Source organism: Lissotriton helveticus, chromosome 5_1 (assembly GCF_964261635.1).
Source record: "Lissotriton helveticus chromosome 5_1, aLisHel1.1, whole genome shotgun sequence".
In the NCBI taxonomy this organism is placed as follows: domain Eukaryota; kingdom Metazoa; phylum Chordata; class Amphibia; order Caudata; family Salamandridae; genus Lissotriton; species Lissotriton helveticus.
The window spans coordinates 1,296,980,277-1,297,000,939 of NC_136065.1; the positions used below are offsets into that span (position 1 = coordinate 1,296,980,277).

The 20,663-nt window shown below is 48.4% G+C and overlaps 1 protein-coding gene across 2 annotated transcripts in view; it reads right to left on the reverse strand.

The window, feature by feature from the left end:
* The window catches only part of CEPT1 (choline/ethanolamine phosphotransferase 1), a 230,728-nt gene that overhangs the window by 19,913 nt on the left and 190,152 nt on the right, over window positions 1-20,663 (reverse strand). The window lies entirely within an intron of this gene.

Consider the following 20,663-nt stretch of genomic DNA (forward strand, 5'->3'; position numbering starts at 1 on the left):
AGGATGGGGCACGGCAGATTGGGGTGCAGACTGTGTTAGTAACATGGTGCGAGAAGTATAATGATGTATTGTTATTATTGGTGTGGCTGGGGGGGGCGGGGGGGGGGGGGGGGGTGGAGGGTGGAAGGCCAGGGAATGTTGACCAGTGATGACATGACTGTTTTGCTCCGATATGAAAAAATGCAAATAAAAAGGTTTATAAAAAAACAAAAAAACAATGCCATCTCTTCTCCAAGACGCCGCTTAGTCCTCTTGATCTCCGCCGAGCATTCCTGGGGGTTGACCGTCGACGTCCATTTTCTTTTTGATGTCAAGAAATCTTTAGTTGATGTGTCAGTTATCAAGCTTTTTAACTCCTCCAGAGAACTTTCTCTTTTTTACGTTGGAACGCATAGAGTTCTAAAGTCTTTTGGCGCAGTAGTCTTTTCAGGAGACATGCCTCCTGCAGTGTCCCGTCAAGGGATCAGAGGGGTTACTTATCTCTGGGTTTGCTTTCATTCGGCGATTTTTTGGATGTCGAACCTCCCCCTTGTGCTTTTGAGTATGATTTTCAGGACTCCAGCAGCATGTATTTTGGGGGGGAAGGGGAGTTAACTGTGGTCTCCTGTCTTTGGCCTTGAGCGGTTCCCCCTCGACGATTCTCAAGTCAGAGCACGAAGCTTCTCCCTCAACACATTCGGCAATGTTTTGGTCATAGTCGCTTGACAGACCAAGGTCTCTTAGGGATGGTGTTGGCCTCTGTCTCAGCATGGCGTTATATGTCTGTCTTTGATTCTCTCTTGCGTTCAGCACATTCGACATGAACCCCACACTTGATGGTAGAGTGCCAGACAGAGGTTACAGACCTGAGGTTCATCTTTCTGCGCAAACTTATGATGGCATTTCAGGAAGAATTGAAAGAGTCTTCTCCATCACACGGAACAGAGAGCCCAAGTCCAAGCATTCTCCAACAGTCTAGGAAAACTTCCCTTCATGACAGGAATCTTCCCGGTACCTATATTTGATAATCTTCTTCCGAATTTCTTCAACAAACTTCTTCTGAACCCTTCTTTTTCACGTCATGGAGAGCCCTCAGCAAGGCACCCAGAACTAATGTGGAAAAAATAAATTAAAAAAAGAATCTGAAGATGGTGCCATGAGTTTCCGAGGAAGGCGCAAGACATCACAGGAAACGCCAAATGGGGGATTAGTCGAAACCCAACAAAAAAAAGAAAATGGACTAGGAAAATATTGGAGGATACCGGACCTAACCACTAGATGGCGAAATAATGCACAGCTTGTGAACCCAGAACAGATTCAAGCTGCAAAATTTGCATTAGACTCAAGCTACAGCATCTGAGTGTTCAATCCCTGAATAAGGTGTGGAAACTGCTCCCAGAGCAGAGATATAAACCTGGGTGTGACTAGGTGTTTCTGTTTCTCTGGCAGGATGACCATTTGGGCAGTGCCCAAGAACTTAATTTACTTTAAAAGGGACTTCCCCGTCTCAGGCAGATGACAAAATGACACCTGGACAGGCATCTTCTTTTGCTTCCTCCAGTCAGACAAACACCAATCCTAGTGAGAAGGGAGATGGCCCAAAAACTGGCGTGGAGTGACCACAAAGGAGGGGTTGGTCCTTACCTTATCTCACCTCTGGGAGTGGGCACACATGCTCTCCACAAGGGGATTGGTGTTTTAGGCAGAGAGGGGATCTGTGGGATTGTCTGAAGTCAATACTGCAAAAGTGGTAGGGTAATCCCTGGTTAGTGAGGAGCCAGAAGTCACCCCCACCCACCAGCTGATAAGCATAAATGTGGCATCCCCAGTAACCTCCTCGAAGCACTACTGGATCTGATGAAGATCTAAAAAGGAATGAGCCTGCAGTCTAAGGCTCGAAAGGAGGCCTGAAGGACTGAACCTGCTCTCTCTTGTACCCAAGAAAAATATGAAGGCTGACCTTCTGTTCACGTTATAGGGACACAGCAAGCTACTAGAGGGCATTACTAAAGATTCTCAGCCCACCAGTTCAGACTGGATCTGACCTGAACACTGCTGGTGGCCTCTGCTCGAATCGTCACCCCTAAGTGCTGTTCCTGAAGTCCGCAAATCCTTTTCAGCTGGACCTTGCAGAAATGGCATCCACCTTTGTGGAGCGCTCTTCGGATACGGATTGCACCTTTGCCCCAATTGCAGAATATGATCTCAAAGCAAACAACTAAGTGCAAATGAAGAAATCTTGACCACGAGAAGACACCAAAAGTAATCAGTGGGTTGAGGAACCTTTCCTGGGTGTGAATTTCTCCTGCTTACAATTTTCCACCAAAAACCTGCCTAAAGGAGTATCTTCGGTTACAACCTGCTGCCCTGCCCTGCCTAAGATCTTGGACTTTCAATTTTTTAGACTAAGTACCAAGGAAAAACCTCTGTCTGGGTGCAACAGTTTCTTTATCCGACCAGCGCTCCATCGTAGTCTGCCTCAAGATTAGAATTAAAAAAAGGTACCCGTGAAGTTAATTTGTAGGTCTGGGAGCAAGGAGGAACAAACTACTAAATAATGAAGACTCCCACACGACCTGTATATTTTCTTTGTAGGCTTGCAAAAGCTCTATGGGCTACCCTCTGCTGAACAGACCGATCAAAAAACTGATTGTATACATTTTATCATTATATTATATTATATTATTCAATTCATCTTGTTATTTTTAAAGTTTTCTTTTTGGTATTTCTCCGATTCTACAAAAGTTAAAAGCGCATATTGATGGACAACATTCAAAAAGTGCAAATGTACAACTGTTCAGTTTAGACATACATGTCACATTTCTTTGAATACATCTTTATAATTTGTAAGAAATGCATATATAATGAAAAATAAGGTAAATACCCTCAATCGACCACACAACCCGACTGACCTCTCGCACAACACCACACTAACAAACATATGTCAAATACATACACTGCCCAGCCAGAAATGCATACACCATTAGAAATCCCGGAGAGAACACTACATAGGATATCCGCGATTGTGTTGCCGGCTAGGATTGCACAGCAACCAGGTCAAAGCACGTTTTAGTGGACATTATAAATTGTATCGACCTTCATCAGGATCACCCTTTTGCATCTGTAAAAGTGAGTGGTAGGGGATCATAAAAATCACCTATGCTTCTTTAGGATGCCGGTAATGGATCCCAGAGGTGAGAAGGTAAACAATGCACCTCATTTATAGGGCTAAGTTGTGGTATGATAATAATGTTGCCAATGGCGGTTAAATCCAAAAGTGGGGAGGACTAAAAGTTTAAGATAACTTCAATTTAATGGACTATGCGGAAAAGGCAGATAATTTGTATGATGTGTGCTGATGTTTGTACTCATTCTGCAGCCTGTCTTATTCAGACCACAGGCCCTTGGATGCTCATTCACTTAGATATCCAGCATCAATGCAGCAATCACAGAATGCGCCCACATTCTACACCACTCGCATGGTTCACAAAACAGCCCCTCATACCTAGGTCCAGGTCTATTGCAACTTATTGCCCACGGGTAGTGCTCAACCATTTTTGGAACTATTTTTATTTAAATCTTTAAAAATTCATACCTCCAGTTCCCCTTTGTTACTTTAGTGACATTGTATGTATCAAAATTTGCTCTATTTTTCGAAATTGGTTCAGATGTTTTCTTGTGTTGTGTTTTGGCTTTATTTCTATTTTTGCACTGTATAAATACTTTACACACTGGGGCCCAAGGCACACCAGAGAGCGAGCTGGTACAGTGTGGCAAAAACTAAGCAGCATGGTTTCCTTAAAGGTCTATATTTTTAGCGTCGTCGCAGATGAACCAGTAAACTCAGGTTACATTGGGACCAAACTCTGAATCGGCTGCTCAGGAGTTTGGGAGCAAGACCTGGTGGCACGTTTATGCCCTTGCACTCTCTTGGAGTTCAATAGCGCTAAAAAGGGGGCAAATTTTGGCTAAGATTTCTCAAACTGCTTCTTCAATTTACCTGAAGACTTCGACAAGGACATGCCATGGAAACTAGACTTTTTTTCCGACTTCGAACGGTCTCACTGTGGAGTCTTTCAATAATTGGTGACAGAGTTTCAACCTGCAGTCAAGTATGGCCTATTGGTTTATCTAATCACCATGGTTGCAGGCCCTGGAGATGCGCTCCAATCCCAAGCACCACACACATACCTCATAGGGTCCCTATCAAAGGCATTTGTTTAAGATAGTCCACTACAAGGTTTAAACCCTGTTATTTTAGGAGGTGACATATTATCCCTTGCTCACTGGAGAAAAAATACTTGTCTAAGACGAAGGGAGTAATCTTCAGTTCCGCGCCTGATGGTGTGGAAAAAAAAAAAAAAAAAAAAAGGAGCGGACGCCAGAGCGCCTGGTTGTGCTTATATGCAGCCCTACTCATCACTTTTGGAATGAAGTTACTTCCCTTCTGTAACGCTTTTTATGGTGGATACAGTATCTGCCTGTGGATTCCTCACCTTATGAATATCCCCTGCGCCAGCATTCAGCGGAATTTTTCCTGGCTCTCCACCCAGAGGTCTTCACAATGCCATGGCTCCGCACGCGGCTCCGCATGAAGTCACCGGAGCCATAAGAGGACCACGTTGTCCGACGTCAGTTCCACCCATTTTTTCCGTGCCACCGAGGCAAACAGGTGGACCGACCATAGAGACAATGTACACATAGTACACAGTATTCACACAAATATACACAGTGTAAAGTGAAATAAGAAAGCAAAAGAAAGCAAGCATTTCCTATAAACCTACACGAAGGCAAACAGAGGCAATACAAAATGACAATATGAAATAACCATATTAACCAATACCTCTTTTTAAGGTAAAGAGGGTGGACAACGGGGAGGCGTCTGGGTCAGTGAGGAATCCACAGGCAGATACTGTATCCACCAGAAAAAGCGTTATCAAAGATAAGTAAGGAGTAGTTTCTGTCCTGTAACTTCAGTTCTGTAGTAGGGGTATCTCTGTTATAGTCATAATCTAGTGAATAGTCCCGCCCATTTGCGTGGACCCCGGAGCAATCAAAAATGATCTCTTAAGGTGTCGAAAAATGCAGAACTGCACAGACACTTAAGAGAGAATTAAAGACAGATAATGCAGCCTATATCCACAGGCTACACTGTCCAGTACTTCAACTAGAAATTCCACCAAAAATCCACAAACAGCACAGCCTGTCCAGATATCTCCACAGAGAAAACCTTGCCTTAACAGCAAAAACCCTCTGGAATGATAGAGAGGAAGAAATGGACAGACAAGCCCCATAGGCTGCCATTATGTGGCTCAGAACAGGATACTGTGCCTTTAAGAGAACTTTCCAGAACTTCACAGTATCCCAGAATGCACTGCAGGTCCCTTTTACTTTCAGTTCTTTTTGAAGGCGTAACACGCCAGACCTGTAGCATTCCTTACATGAATATCTCTCTCCACCAGGGAGGAGGGCGGGCGCTTATGACTATAACAGAGATACCCCTACTACAGAACTGGAGTTACAGGACAGAAACTACTCCTTCTGTAGTAGGGGATCTCTGTGTATAGTCCTAATCTAGTGAATAAGAATGGAAAGCCCATCCCCACACCAAGCGGCGGTGGAGAAAAGTGAAATAACACCACTACTGTGAGAACAGATTTCGCAGCGAAGCCTGCCCAACCTGAGCGTCTGCCCTGGCATCAGTGTCCAGGCAGTAATGCTTAGCAAAGGTATGGACCGACTTCCAAGTGGCCGCCTTGCAGATTTCTGCAATTGGAACATTACGGAGCAAAGCAGTTGTGGCAGCTTTGCCCCTGGTGGAATGAGCCTTAGGTTTACCCCCTAAGGTCTTATTAGCCTTTTGGTAACAATTGTATACAGGACACAATCCACCTCGAGATGGACTGTTTAGAGGTAGCAAGACCCGTCCTGACCGATCCATAATTGATAAACAATTGGTCTGACCTACGAATAGCCTTGGTTTTATCCAGATAAAATTTCAACACCCTCCTGACATCCAGGGAATGCAGGGACCTTGCTGCTGGAGAGGAAGGATTTTGAAAAAACGTAGGTAAAGTTATGGTCTGGTTAACATGAAAGTCAGATATAACTTTTGGAAGAAATTTAGGGTGAGTATGCATAACAACCGTAGCAGCATGAAATACAGTATAAGGTTCTTGGCAACACAACGCCTGAATTTCACTCACCCTGCGGGCCGATGTAATGGGCACGAGGAACGCCGCCTTCCAGGACAGGTGCTGCAACGAAGCCTTATGGATAGGTTCAAAAGGCTCCTTCATCAATCTGGACAGCACCACATTCAATTCCCATGAAGGCGGAGGAAGCCGGACAGGAGGGAACATTTTCTTCAAGCATTCCAAAAAAATCTTTGATCTCAGGGATCTGAAAGAAGGAAGTCTGTGAAGGGCATTTCCTGTAGGCAGTCAGCGCAGCAAGATGAACCGTAATGAAATGGACATTAAGGCCAGGCTGCGCCAGATGTAGAAGATACGGAAGGATGACATCTTCCTTACATGTCGTTGGGTCATAGTTCTTGTACTTGCACCAGATGCAAAACCTCTTCCCCTTGTAAGCATAAGAAGTCCTAGTGGAAGGTCGCTTAGCCTCCTTCAGTATGTCCATGCAATCTTCAGGTAGATTCAGATGGCCATATTGCACAATCTCAGGAGCCATGCCGCCAAACTCAAAGACGAGAGGTTGGGGTGCAACATCTGCCCCCCGAACTTCGTCAGAAGGTCCGGCCTGCACGGCAGCCGTATGTGAGGAAGGAGAGACCGGTGAAGCACTGCCTGGGCCATTCCGGGGCAATCAGGATCATGCGCACCCTGGACTGGGACAGCTTGATAAGCACCGTCGGAATCAGGGGAATGGGTGGAAAAGCGTACAGAAAGCTGTTCGACCAGTTGATCCATAACGCATTCCCCAGCGCCCCCGGCTGGTAGTACCTGGAGGCGAAGTCTCGGCATTTGCGGTTTTCGGCATGGCGAGCAGATCTATGTCTGGAGTCCCCCACCTTGCGAAGACTTCTCCTAGTACTTTGTCGTTTATGACCCATTCGTGGTTTTCCTGAATCAGTCTGCTCAGTGAGTCTGCCTGAACATTCTGCACACCTGGCAGATGGGTAGCCGTTATAGTCAGTCCTCTGGCTAGAAGCCAGTGCCAGATCGCCTGCGCCTCCTGCGACAGAGTGCGCGATCTCGACCCCCCCTGCTTGTTGAGGTAATACATCGTGGTCGTATTGTCCGTCTGTACAAGCAGAGAGTTGGTCCGGAAGGACGGATTAAAGGCCTTCAGTGCCAAGTGAACAGCTCTGAGTTCCAGGAAATTGGTGTGGTACGTGGACTCCATCGGGGACCACGTTCCTTGAATCTGTAAGTCTCCGGAGTGCGCTCCCCAGCCGTGGAGAGAAGCATCGGTCACGATCGTCCATGTGGGAATGTCCTTGTGGAAGGGAATCCCTCTGAGGAGATTCTCCGCTGAACACCACCACTTCAGAAACTGAAGAGCATGCAGAGGCAGTCGTATCCTGTCGTCCCAAGATCCTTTCCTCTGATACCACTGATCCTCCAAGCATTCCTGCAATGGTCTCATGTGCAGCCGTGCGTGTGGTGTGAGGAAGATACAAGAGGCCATTGACCCCAGGAGAGAAGACACCGTCCTCACTGTTGTAGATGGAGCGGTCATAAGAGCGGTCATAAGAGCCTGAGCCTTCCGAAGGAGTGATAATCGTCTCTCCTCCGAAGGAGACACGCTTGCTGACAGCATATTGATTGAGGCTCCCAAGTACTGTATGCACTGGACCAGAGTCGGGACAGACTTGGACATGTTGATGTGCAACCCCAACTTGTTCAAGAGAACACACGTCTTCTGGAAGTGCGCTTGAGCTTCCGAGAAGGAGGAGGCCTTGATCAACCAATCGTCCAGGTACGGGTAGACAAACACCTTGTTCTTCCTCAGGTGTGCAGCTACCACCGCCATGCACTTCGAGAATGTTCTGGGCGCAGACTTCAGCCCGAATGGCAGTACTGTGTACTGATAATGATTGGCGCCGACTTGGAATCGCAGGAACTTCCTGTGTTTGTGTGCAATGGGCACATGGAAGTACGCATCCTGTAGGTCTATAGCGCAGAGCCAGTCTCCCTGTTGCAGCGGAGGATAAATTTGATGCAACGACAGCATGCAAAACTTCTCTCTGCGAATCCACTTGTTTGCTTGTCGCAAATCCAGAATGGGCCTGAACTCGTTCTTGCCCTTCTTGCGAACCAGGAAGAACCGGGAGTACAGACCTCTTCCTCTTTGAGACAGGGGTACGTCTTCTATCGCCCTTTTCTTTAACAGGATATCGGCCTCTGCCCGGAGCTCGCGCAGCTGAACCCGCGAGCTGAGCGGTGGAATTGATGGAGGCGGACTGGTGAACCGAAGACTGTATCCATTGCAAACAATATTCAGCACCCACTTGTCCGGAGTAATTTTTCTCCACTCTGCCAGAAAAAATTGAACGCTTCCCCCCACCGGAGCGGGTAACGGATGTATGGGAATTAACCGCTCACGGTCGAGACTCAGCTGGGCCTTTGTTCGCTGTAGAGGACTGCTCCTCCTCTACCCTTCTGGCGCTTCTGGAAGGGCCTCCGGAACTGCTGCTGCTGTTGTTGCTGCTGCTGTCCCGAATCCGGGGCCCTGTACTTCTTCAGGAGCCGGGAGGGAGCGGCCTTCGTCACTGCTGGTGTGAGGAACAGCTCCTCCGCAGGCTCTACCAATCCTGGCACTAGCGGTAGCAAAGGGCGAGACAAATGCTTCTTATGAAGCGTCCCAAAAATCACAGACGTCGTGGGTGATGGAGCCGTCACCGTGATTCCCAATTTTGCTGCACCCCTCAGGAGAACATCCTGGAACGTGCTGATGTCGTCCACAGGAGACACTCTCGTCCCCGGGGATTCCGACAAAGTCGGTGAATAGGTCCTGGTCCTGGAAGAACCCGTGCGGGACCGTGATCCGCGCCTCCTAGGGCACAGTCGTGACCTAGTGGAGGATCTGCGACGACTCCTCGATCTTCCCCTCCATCCGGAGCGTGATCGTGACCTCCTAGGCTTCGGTCGATCCGCCGGTTCCACCGGGGCGGGCGACTTTGGCCTGGCTGGGGTCCTCAGCCGAGGGGTCCCCTTGGGAGGAGTCGGATATCGGGGCAGTGAGACCGATCTCGGAGGAATCGAAGGCGGCTTGTCTGCCGGCAGCTGAGGTTGAGGTAGAGGACGCGGTGGAAGTGGTGGAAGCGGAGGCGGAGTGGGAGCCCGCGGAGGAAGCCCCCTCGGCAAGGGAGGAGGGGGCGTAACCGACTTCTGCCTAGAAGGGGTATACACCACTGAGTTTACTGAACCCGGTGATCCGCCTTCCTTTCTAGGCTGGGACGTTGGCGAGTCTCCCATAGGCACCTGGCGCCTGCTAGACTGACTCCTGGCGCCAGGACTCCTTCCCCGCCTTCTTGGCGTCGAAGAACGGCGAGCGGATGGCGAGCGTCGGCCCCTCGACGACGAGCGTCTTCTCCTCGACGGCGACCTCCTTCGCCTCGACGGCGACCTCCTTCGCCTCGACGGCGACCTCCTTCGCCTCGACGGCGACTTCCTTCGCCTCGACGGTGACCTTCGCCTTAATGGCGATCGTCTCCTTGACGTCAAGGATCGTCTCCTTGACGTCAAGGATCGTCTCCTTGACGTCAAGGATCCCCTCGAAGACGACCTTCTCCTCTTTGCCGACGGCGAACGGCGGTGTCGCCTCGACGGCGAGCGCCGACGCCGGGCCTCTCGACACCGATTACTCGACGACTACGCCGACGAGGACGACAACGACATCGTCACCGGAGATCTCGCCGGCGGCCTGTTCAGTTCCCTCGACGCCGAACGTAGACGTCGCTTCGACCCAGAGCCCTGGGGAGACGGGGAACAGACTGCAGTCATCCCTCTCCACGCCGTAGTCGGTGCAATCGACACAGACTGAGAATGGGGACGCTTGCTGGTCTTCCTGCCCCTGGGGAGCCCCCCAGAGGCCTCAGCATGGGCCGAGGAAGCCCCTCCAGACCCACCTTGTGCCTTCAGTCTTCTGTCCTCCAAGCGCTGAAGTCTGATCTTCATTCTATCCCTCAGGGTCCTGCTAGAAAAGCCCTGACAAATGTCACTCCTCTGGGACATGAGACGAGGGAAGGCAGATGATACACACCTCGTGTGGGTCCGATTTGGCCTTCTTCCTGGAGCACTCTGGACATTTGTCAAATAATGCAGGCATATTGACAATCAAAGAGTGCACCAAAAGACAAACAGGAAGAAAAACCACCAAAGTACTTCAGAAAAGCACTCAAATAACTTTGAAAGGTGAAAAAATCACCAATAAACCCTTGAAAGGGGAGAGCTCAATGCTCCAGGGTCCTGCTTGCAGGAGCCGGAAAAAAGAACTGAAAGTAAAAGGGAGCTGCAGTGCTCACTTGGCCACTGGATTCAAGATAGCCTGGCTGATGAGGATTATGAATCCGAAACCGGTCCCAGGATGCTTGTTTCCGGTCCATGGAAGACATGGCTTGGCAGTTCGGGCTGGACTGTTCCCATGAGGCACAGGGGCAGACTGATTTGCATATGGCCATGTCTGAAATGGGGTGGCTGAGTGGGCTAAAGAATGGTGATGGATTAAACCCAGATCAGTTGACTGGGGTGAGTATTTGATTTGCTCAAACGCTCCGTCCATCATCCCCTTTTGTATCCATTTGTCAAATAATGCAGGCATATTGACAATCAAAGAGTGCACCAAAAGACAAACAGGAAGAAAAACCACCAAAGTACTTCAGAAAAGCACTCAAATAACTTTGAAAAGTGAAAAAATCACCAATATACCCTTGAAAGGGGAGAGCTCAATGCTCCAGGGTCCTGCTTGCAGGAGCCGGAAAAAAGAACTGAAAGTAAAAGGGACCTACAGTGCATTCTGGGATACTGTGAAGTTCTGGAAAGTTCTCTTAAAGGCACAGTATCCTGTTCTGAGCCACATAATGGCAGCCTATGGGGCTTGTCTGTCCATTTCTTCCTCTCTATCATTCCAGAGGGTTTTTGCTGTTAAGGCAAGGTTTTCTCTGTGGAGAAATCTGGACAGGCTGTGCTGTTTGTGGATTTTTGGTGGAATTTCTAGTTGAAGTACTGGACAGTGTAGCCTGTGGATACAGGCTGCTTTATCTGTCTTTAATTCTCTCTTAAGTGTCTGTGCAGTTCTGCATTTTTCGACACCGTAAGAGATCATTTTTGATTGCTACGGGGTCCACGCACATGGGCGGGACTATTCACTAGATTAGGACTATAACAGAGATCCCCTACTACAGAACTTGTTCTTCTGATGGATACATCTGCCTATGGATTCCTCACCTTATGAATAGAATCCCACAGCAGTCCCACTCCCAGAGGAGGGTGTCCACCCTTCTATACCAAAAAGTCTTGCAAAACGGAGCGCACAAAATGACCATCCCTCCTCACTTTCGCGAAGCATTACTGCTTACATTCCAAAGTGTGGAGTGAGGCCCAAGTTGCAACCTAGATAATTTAGCCCTGGTAGAGTGAGCTCTAATGCCTTCAGGAGGCTCCTTACCAGCCAGAGCGTAGCAAATCTTGATGCACAAGATGATTCACCTGGATAAATTGCACTTGTGCACCGCCTTGCCCTTCATGCGTCCAACACAGCCCACAAAGAGCTGATCATCCTGTCGCAAGTCCCTTGTTCTAGCCAGATAGAAACTAATCGCCCTCTTAGGGTCCAGGCGGTGAAGTCTCTCCTCCTCCTCGGAAGGGTGAGGGGGAGGATAGAAAACAGGAAGAGTAATGGATTGCCCTAGATGAAAGGGAGTTACCAACTTAGGCTGAAAAGCAGCCCTGGTCCGGAGGACCATCCTTTTAGCATGTATGGTCAGAAACGGAGGCTTTAAACTCAAAGCCTGTTGCTCACTCTCCCTCCTAGCCGAGGTGATAGCCACAAGGAAGACCGTTTTGAAAGACAGTAGTCTCAAAGGACAACTATGCATTGGTTCAAATGGGAACCCATTAAAAAAGGCAAAACTAAATTTAAATCCCACTGGGGCATAATAAATGGAGTGGGCGGAAATATGTTAGAAAGCCCCTTAATGAACCTTAAAACTATTGGATGCTTAAAAAGAGACGGCTGATCAGGCAAACAAAGAAATGCAGATTAAGCCGACAAATATCCTTTAACTGTGGAAACAGTACAACCCTGCTGGGATAAATGCAGTGAAAAACCGAGAACATCTGAAAGATGAGCTTTTAAGGGATCAATAGACTTCTCCCCACACCATTTATCAAAGTGTGACCACCTGTAGGAATAGATAGACTTGGTGGAGTGTCGACTGGCCGATAAAATAACATCCACCATGTCAGGCAGGAGAGAGAAAGAATTCAGGTTGCCCCGTTCAATCTCCAGGCAAGAAGGTGCAGACTCTGGATGTGGGGGTGTAGAACCTGCCCCTCCGACTGCGAGAGGAGGTCTACCCTGAGGGAGATGGAGCAGAGGGTGCAACGAAAGAAGGAGATCTGTGTACCACACCCTTCTTGGCCAATCCGGGGCGATCAAAATAACTTGGGCCCGGTCTTGACGAATCTTCCTCAGAACCCGAGGAAACAAGGGTATGGGAGGAAACGCATAAAGGAGTTGTGAGTGCCAGCTCAACTAAAACGCGTCTCCCAACGCTCCCTGACTCGGAAACTGGAGACTGCAGCATGACAGGCAGTGCGCGTTCTAGAGAGTGGCAAATAGGTCCACCCAAGGAGTTCCCCACGTCTGAAAGATATGATGAACTGCCTCCGGATGAAGCCTCCACTCGTGGTCGGCGGAGAACTGCCGACTGTCCGCACGCACGTTCAGCACCACAGCCAGATGATTTGCCATCAAGCAAATCTGATGGTCCAGAGCCCAGGACCAAAGCAGCAAAGCCTCTCTGCAGAGACGGTACGACTCTACTCCCCCCGCTTGTTGACGTACCACATCACAGCAGTGTTGTCCGTCAGGACTTGAACGGACTGACCGCGGAGGGAAAGGAGAAAGGCTTTGAGCGCCATACGTATTGCCCACAATTCCAGAAGGTTGATGTGAAGCAACCTTTCCTCTGGAGACCAAAGACCCTTAATCTCCAGATCCCCCAGATGAGTATCCCACCATAGGGTAGAGGAATCCGTTATTACTGTTGCCACTGATGGAGGAAGGTGGAAGGGCTTTCCTTAAGACAGACTGCCCTCCATGCTTTACCAAGAATCTGCAGCTTCTCTGGAGGTCCTGACTGACTCCCTGAGATCTCCGTTGTGCTGATATCACTGCCTGCGGAGACACCACTGGAGCGCCCTCATGTGCCAGCGTGCATGGTTGACCAACAGAATGCAGGGAGCGAACAGACTGAGCAGGCGAAGGACCTTCAGAACTGCAACAAACGCTCCATTGTGAAACAAGGGAATCATTTCCTGAATTTCGAGAATCCTTTGCAGAGGCGGGAAAGCTGGACACACAGTGGTATCCAGTACTGCCCCTATGAACAGGTTGCGCTGTGAGGGCACCAGGTGAGACTTGGGTACATTTATCGAAAAACCCAATTTGTACAACAGCTGGGTTGTTACCTGCAGATGACGACGCACCATCTCTGGCTACTCTGCCTTCAGTAGCAGTAGTAAGTCCAAACGGAAGGACCGCAAACTGGTAGTATTGTGAACCAACCGTAAACCGGAGATACTTCCTATGCAACTTCAGGATTGGGAATGCGAAAAAACGCATCCGGTAAGTCAATCGACACCATCCAGTCCTCTTGTTGCAGCACCTGAAGAACCTGCGCTAGGATGAGCATCTTGAATCTCTCCTGCTTGTGAAACAGATTCAAGATTCTGAGGTCCAGGATAGGACGCAACCTGCCTTCCTTCTTGGGAATCGGGAAATACTGGGAGTAGCAACCCTGACCCCTTTTCTGCTCTGGAACCACCTATATCGCACCTTTTTGAAACAGGACAAGAACCTCTTTCTGAAGGCTAAGTAAATGATCCTCCGTGCAAAACCCTTGGCAAGGAGGGTAAGGAAGAGGTAATTCACTGAAGGAAAGGGCCTACCCATTTTCTACCAGATCTAAAACCCAAAGGTCCGAAATGATGAATTTCCAATCTTGTCGGAAATGGGTAAGCCGGCCTCCCACAGGACTTCCATGATCCAGGATGGCGGATCTAGGGCTGCTTTCCTGCATTACTAGCAGGGGTTGGGGAGGTAGAGGAGGAAGAAGGTTGAGGTCCAGCTCCACGAAAGCGACCTCTGCCTTTACCCCTGTAGCTCTTGTACAAAGGGTTTTGTTACTGTTGTTGTGGCTGTCTGAAACTTTCAAAGGAAGACTTCCCGAAGCCACGGTATCGTTTATAACCATAACCTTTCACCTGAGTCTGCAGACCCAAAGACTTTCCCGTGGCCTTACTGTCTTTAAATCTTTGCAGGGCAGAATCAGCCTTCTCCCCAAAAGACCCTTCAAAAGGCAGATCAAGAAGGGCAGCCTGCACTTCAGACAATGTAGGAAGAAGCTGTTTGGCAGAGTCCATTAGGGCATGAATGTATCTACCCAACAGACAAGTCGCGTTGGTAGACTTCAGTGCCATGCTAGCAGATGAGAAGACCTTCTTTGCAGAATGTTCCAACTTAATGGAATCCCTGTCAGCCGGAGCCTGCAGAAAGGCCCTGTAGACAGCTTGGAACAAGAAGCCTTTACCACTAAGCTCTCAGGAGAGGGGTGAGATGAAAGGAACACCGGATCCCCAGGAGCAGGTCTATATCTTCTGGACACAGACCTTGAAACCGCAGGTGCAGAAAGAGATTTGCGCCACACATCGAGAAATGACACAGAAAGTGCATCATTAAAGGGTAAAAGTGGTTCAACCACCGAGGAAGGAGAATGAAGCACCTCTGTGAGTAGATTAGGCTTACACTCAACCATAGGGAGCTGCAAATCCAAAAGTTCTGCAGCCTTCCTAATCACGGAATGGTAAGGAGCAACCTACTTCGAGGGGGAAGCCTTCTGAGAAGCGGGAGAAGTATCAAGTCTACTTGCCTCACACAAATCTTCAACCACATCTTCTGTGTCATACACTTCTCTTCCTCCCTCTCTGTAGCCTGGTACTGTTCCTCCTCCAATAATCTCTGCGCTATTCTCCTCGAGCGCATCCTCGGTTGCGGTGCCACACGCGGCGTCGATGGCTCCGGGAGCGGCGTCGAAGGAGGATCCACTGTCGTAACTGGTGCCATTTGAATCCGAGAAGCTTCACGGGATGGAGCCGGGGGCCTGCCCATATGGCGTTGACATCCTCGGAGCCGGAAAATGCCAGGACGGCGTCGCTGGCATAAATGGCACAAAGGGGGCCTGTGGATACTGGTGAGGCACACCCAAATTAAATGTCATAGGACCCATGGGACCTGAAGGTGCACCAGAGGGGTACAAGGCCCTGGCAAACACGCCATACATTGCATAAAAAAAATACGATGGATCCGAACCCGGCACAGGAAATTGTGGAAACTGAGCCGGTTCGAGATCCATACGAGGCACCTCTGGAGTCGGAGCCGCTGGAGCCACAGGAGCCAAAGGAACCTCAGCATCAGTCTGATTCGACACACCCTCTAGAGTCTGTGAGAATCTCGACGTCCGTGACTGCTCCAGTGTCCCCTTGTAAGATGGAGAATGGACCGGAGTCACCTGAGGAGACACTGATGGAGAAGGAGAGACAAAAACCTTTTCTCAACGTCGAGGAGCTGGAGAAAGCGACCGACACCACAGCCTTCCACGACTGTCGCCGAGATGCATGTCTCCTCTTCTTCTTATGCTTTCTCTTGGAGTCATGTGACATCGAGGACTTGGACTTCGACCTTTTTCGACCACTTGTTAGGTCTCTCGTGGCATACTGCGCACATGTGCAGTCGAGCTCGCAAGATTTTATGTCTCGGAGTGAACTTCACTAGCGAGGGTTAAGCCCCGCCCCTCTTCTCCATTGGCTGGCCTCCTAAATGGTGGCCAGCCATTGGAGAAGAGGTCCTGGTGACGTTCTTTAAGCCCCGTCCTTTTCAGATTGGGTTCCTTCACTTACTGCTGAAGTAAAAGGTTTATTATCTTCTTTATGGGTCCAGATGGCCCCATAAAGAAGATAAGGAACCTTTTACCCCAGCAGGAAGTCGGGGTGCCCAGTCTGAAAAGGACGGGGCTTAGAGACAAAAGGCTGTGTAGGCTTATGTAATTTACTTTGTTCTACTGTAACGCGCTCCGACACCTCTGGGTAAAGTTCACGCTATAAAAAAAGGAATGCATAAAGTCGCTTTCCACAATCTAGTTGCTTTTTACCATGACATTTCCTGTTTCCCATCTAAATCTCTTGAAGATCAATGATCGGGTGGTATGCAGCCAAAGAAGTCTACAAGTCATTCTCCCATCAGCCTTTTTGCCCACGACCCTCACACTACTTCAGCCCAGGAGTTCTTATAATGGACTCAGACAGTAAAACGGTCCAACCCAACAGTGAAGCCACGGTGCACAGGGAAAGTTGTAGGCGGAGAGGCACGGGGGACGACGCGCTCATGACGCAAGGTACAGACAGGGTGGCTCTCGTCAGCGGAAGTGTACTCAGTTAGACCGGTCCCGTTCACAATACAGGGGTTGTGAGCTGCCTCCGGTCCGAACGCCCACTAGGGACAGGCAGGGCCATTTAGTGAGGAAGCAAGGAGCACGTCAATGGGTGGAAGGCGGGACGTTCAGCAGGTAAATTCTGTGCCCACAGGCAGTCCGGGAGGAACGTGGTGTGGTCGGTTGCGCGCTGCGAGGCAGTGTGTTCGGCTGCTCCCTGCTCCACCAGGTTGGCAGGGGCGCGGGCGGGGCACTCCACGGGTGAGCGGATCAATAATATCAGTTTAAAACTGTAAGGACACCGCTTTAAGCCCGTCTGCCTTTAATTACTGAAAGCCACGGGCGTAGGTTTCGCTTAAGTCCGGATGAGCAATATGGCGGGTGTCGGTGTGTCCGTGGATAGGAGCAAGCGGTCTGCACCGCGGCTGGTCTCACGCACACCTCGCTGCAGTGGGAAGCGACGTCCCATTCGCTCCCCCTCAGTGGCAGACCCGCTCTGTCAGTCTGAAGTGATGTGCTGGAGTTCTCCTTCACTACAACATGATATGCTTACTCTGGGGCCAGGCTACTCGGGGTAGAGAGGGCAGCTGACTTCCTGTTACCAGTCACATCAGATTTCAGAATTTAGCTTTTCTTTTATAAATTATTATTTTAAAATTGTGTTCTTCCACTTCGATTGAATGAACCAAGACTTCAACTCCCAGAGTGCACTTTTCTTAAAGTCCCGGTACTGGGAAATGTTGTCAATGTTGAATTGGAGTCAACTGGCAACCTTCAATTGAGATGAGTAATTATCTCAAGTGTCCAGTCAAGCATTCACAGTATGATACTGGAGCCCGCTCTAGAGTTTTTTTGGTGCCCTACTCTTAAATAACCTACTATGCCTTTCACGTTGCGGAGTCACGTGCATACAAGCAAATCAACAAGTTAACTATTTTACATTTACATTGTACCATTAACAGTAATACATTTTGCAAAGGCACATACATAGTACTTTGCAGTTAAGTATATCTCAGCAGACTGGTCCACAGTCACCCCATGACCGTGGGCAAATTTGTCATGCAATGATGAAAATCAAATTAAGAAGGAAAGAGATTGCGTTAAGAAGCCATGTATCTAAGTTATTCTATGTTTAAAAAGTTGATCTCTGTGGTACGTTAAAGTCAAGTCATGCTGCATGAGATGGTGTGAGATTTGTGTGATGACGTTATGTTATTAGCACTCTTCTCAGCATTCAAATTGCTTGAACGCTTTCTAAAAGCCACAAATATAATTAGCAGTGCACGCATAAATGTGGAATGGACATTTTAGTCTTAAGTTCACTTATTAGAAACATTTCTTTAAGCGATACTTATATTTAGTAAAGTGAAAAACATTTTAAAACTGTAGCTGCAGACGGTCATCCTTCACTATAATCATAATTTAATGGCATCTTGTTGTGAGGTGCAAAAAACAGAAGAGTATTGTAGCTGGAGATGTGACCCTTTATAAGGTTTGCGCACTGAATGCAGGGGTGCTGTGCATTATACATGACGGTGACTGATGGGAGCTGCTCTGGGCCTTCACGGAATCGCCGTCCGTGCTGCCCTCTGAAAGAGCGGTGCCACCACAGGCGCAAGCTTTGTGCGCCCCGGATGCGGCCCAGTGCCGGAGCCTGCTATCTCGTGAAGGTGAGTTAAAGTTGCATTGTGTGTGGCTCTGTGTGTGGCTCTGTGTGTGGGTGTGTGGCTCTGTGTGTGTGGGTGGCTCTGTGTGTGTGGGTGGCTCTGTGTGTGTGGGTGGCTCTGTGTGTGTGGGTGGCTCTGTGTGTGTGAGGGTGGCTCTGTGTGTGAGGGTGGCTCTGTGTGTGAGGGTGGCTCTGTGTGCGAGGGTGGCTCTGTGTGCGAGGGTGGCTCTGTGTGCGAGGGTGGCTCTGTGTGTGAGGGTGGCTGTGTGTGAGGGTGGCTCTGTGTGTGTGTGGCTCTGTGTGTGTGTGTGTGTGGCTCTGTGTGTGTGTGGCTCTGTGTGTGTGTGGCTCTGTGTGTGTGTGGGTGCAAATGCAATAGGTCTCGCATTTGCGAGAGATTAAGCTATTGGCGTTGTAAATGACAATGCCATTTATTTATCTGTTTTCAAAAGCAACACAAAACATTTGTCATTTACATTGCAAATAGCTCTAACTTTTGCAAAGACGAGACCGTTGCATTGTAAATGCTTGTTTCTTTTCTTGCCTTGGTCATACACAGTTTGGCCTCACGCTCCTTAAGTGCCTTTGGTTTCATCTTCCTACAAGAAGAACAGCCCTCGACGTCGTGGTCTGACGACAAACACCAAAGACAGTCCTCATGAGGGTCAGTGATCGACATATGACCCCCACATTCTTTACTGGGCTTAAAGCCCGGCTTCCTTGGGGCAGACATGCCAAAACAGAGAAAGATACAATCGAAATAACAAAGTATCCAGTCAAGAATAGGGAGTCCCAGAAAAAAACTTCCGCGTTGACAGTGCAGAAAAAAGGGAACTGACGTCATCACGCCGACGGGGTCCTCTTATGGCTCCGGTGACGTCATGCAGAGCTGCGTGCAGAGCCATGGCATTGTGACGACCTCGTAAGCATGGAGAGCTAGGAAAAATTCCGTGGAATGGTGGGGCAGGGGATATTCATAAGGTGAGGAATCCACAGGCAGATGTATATCAGAAACATCAGCTTGGGTACCATACCAGCACAGAGGAGTCCTGCTTTTGACTTTCCATATCCAGTCTGATCCTTGGAGGAATATTCACAATGTAAGGATTCTGTGGTTAGAACCACCCACCAAAATGTTTAATTCACAATAGAAACATAATAGCTTTATTATTCTTTCGGAGGAAGGTGAAAGTTACAAAAGAACAAAGCGCTACAATTTTCAACCGCAATTAAAACAGCTTCATGAAAACTTTGTCAGTCCAGGACAGACTTCTCCATCGAGTTGCTCAAGAGCTACTGGTAGTCCTCGGACTACCTGCACGTAGCTCTCCTGTGTGCAGTTCAGCAAATACTAAATAAGAAGCTTTTGCTTGGGTGCACTAATATATGTAGACGAACATTGAAAAGTGTTAATTAGAGAAAAAAGGTATGTTTTTCAGAACTCAAAAGCTGATGCTTAGAGAAAAATGGACGACTATATGTAAAGCGGATATGTGAGTGATAAATCATGTGGCAAGGGAGAGTCTTATTACAAATTATTAGTTTGCTGGGAGCGGCATTCCAGTTCTATCTTCATGTTTAGGTCTCACCTACAGAAAGTTTTAGCGGTCTAGTGTTGCTGACTAATTGTCTACAATACACATTGTGCTTTAGGTGTGACACTTGTTCATAACTGATGACTTTCCTGTAAATCACAATTCTTTGTTCCTTTCGCTATAGTTTTCCTCCATATTATTGTGTTTGTTCTGCCCCTGGAAATGTCTGCCTTACCTTGCTTCTAAAAGCATTAGTTACATCCTTCTACTGCTGACTTTATAGTACTCTTGTGTTGACTTTCATTACTCTTATAGTGCATGTCTTTCTTTGGTTTATTCCCCACTCTCTTGGTCCTCCACATAAGCCCACCCACTGTGCTTTCTGCTTTTTCTCCTCCTTTGTTCTTTCCCTGCTTTTTTTGTTGACATGACATTTTTATTTAAGTAATAGTGCTCTATTTCCAACCCTCTGCTACTTGTTTGTTGCTCCACCAGATCCTTCCACCCCAGCAGACATTTTATATTTTCATTTTTTTTATGAGATCCCAGCACCTGAAAAGGGGAACAGGGGTTCTCGCTTCTTTTTTTTCATGCTCCTGTGCAATCTCGTTTCTACTTGCCATTCTAAAATTGCGATTGTCCATGTTGGAGTGATCAATTAATGTCAAAACAGCCATTAGCATGCCATAAGTCTCATCCCATGCGACACTTGTACACACTTGGAATGCATCAGCAGGCATTATGACATTAGTTAATGCTGGTACAATCAAGGATTGCAAAAGCCAATAGCTTGGCCTTTTAAACG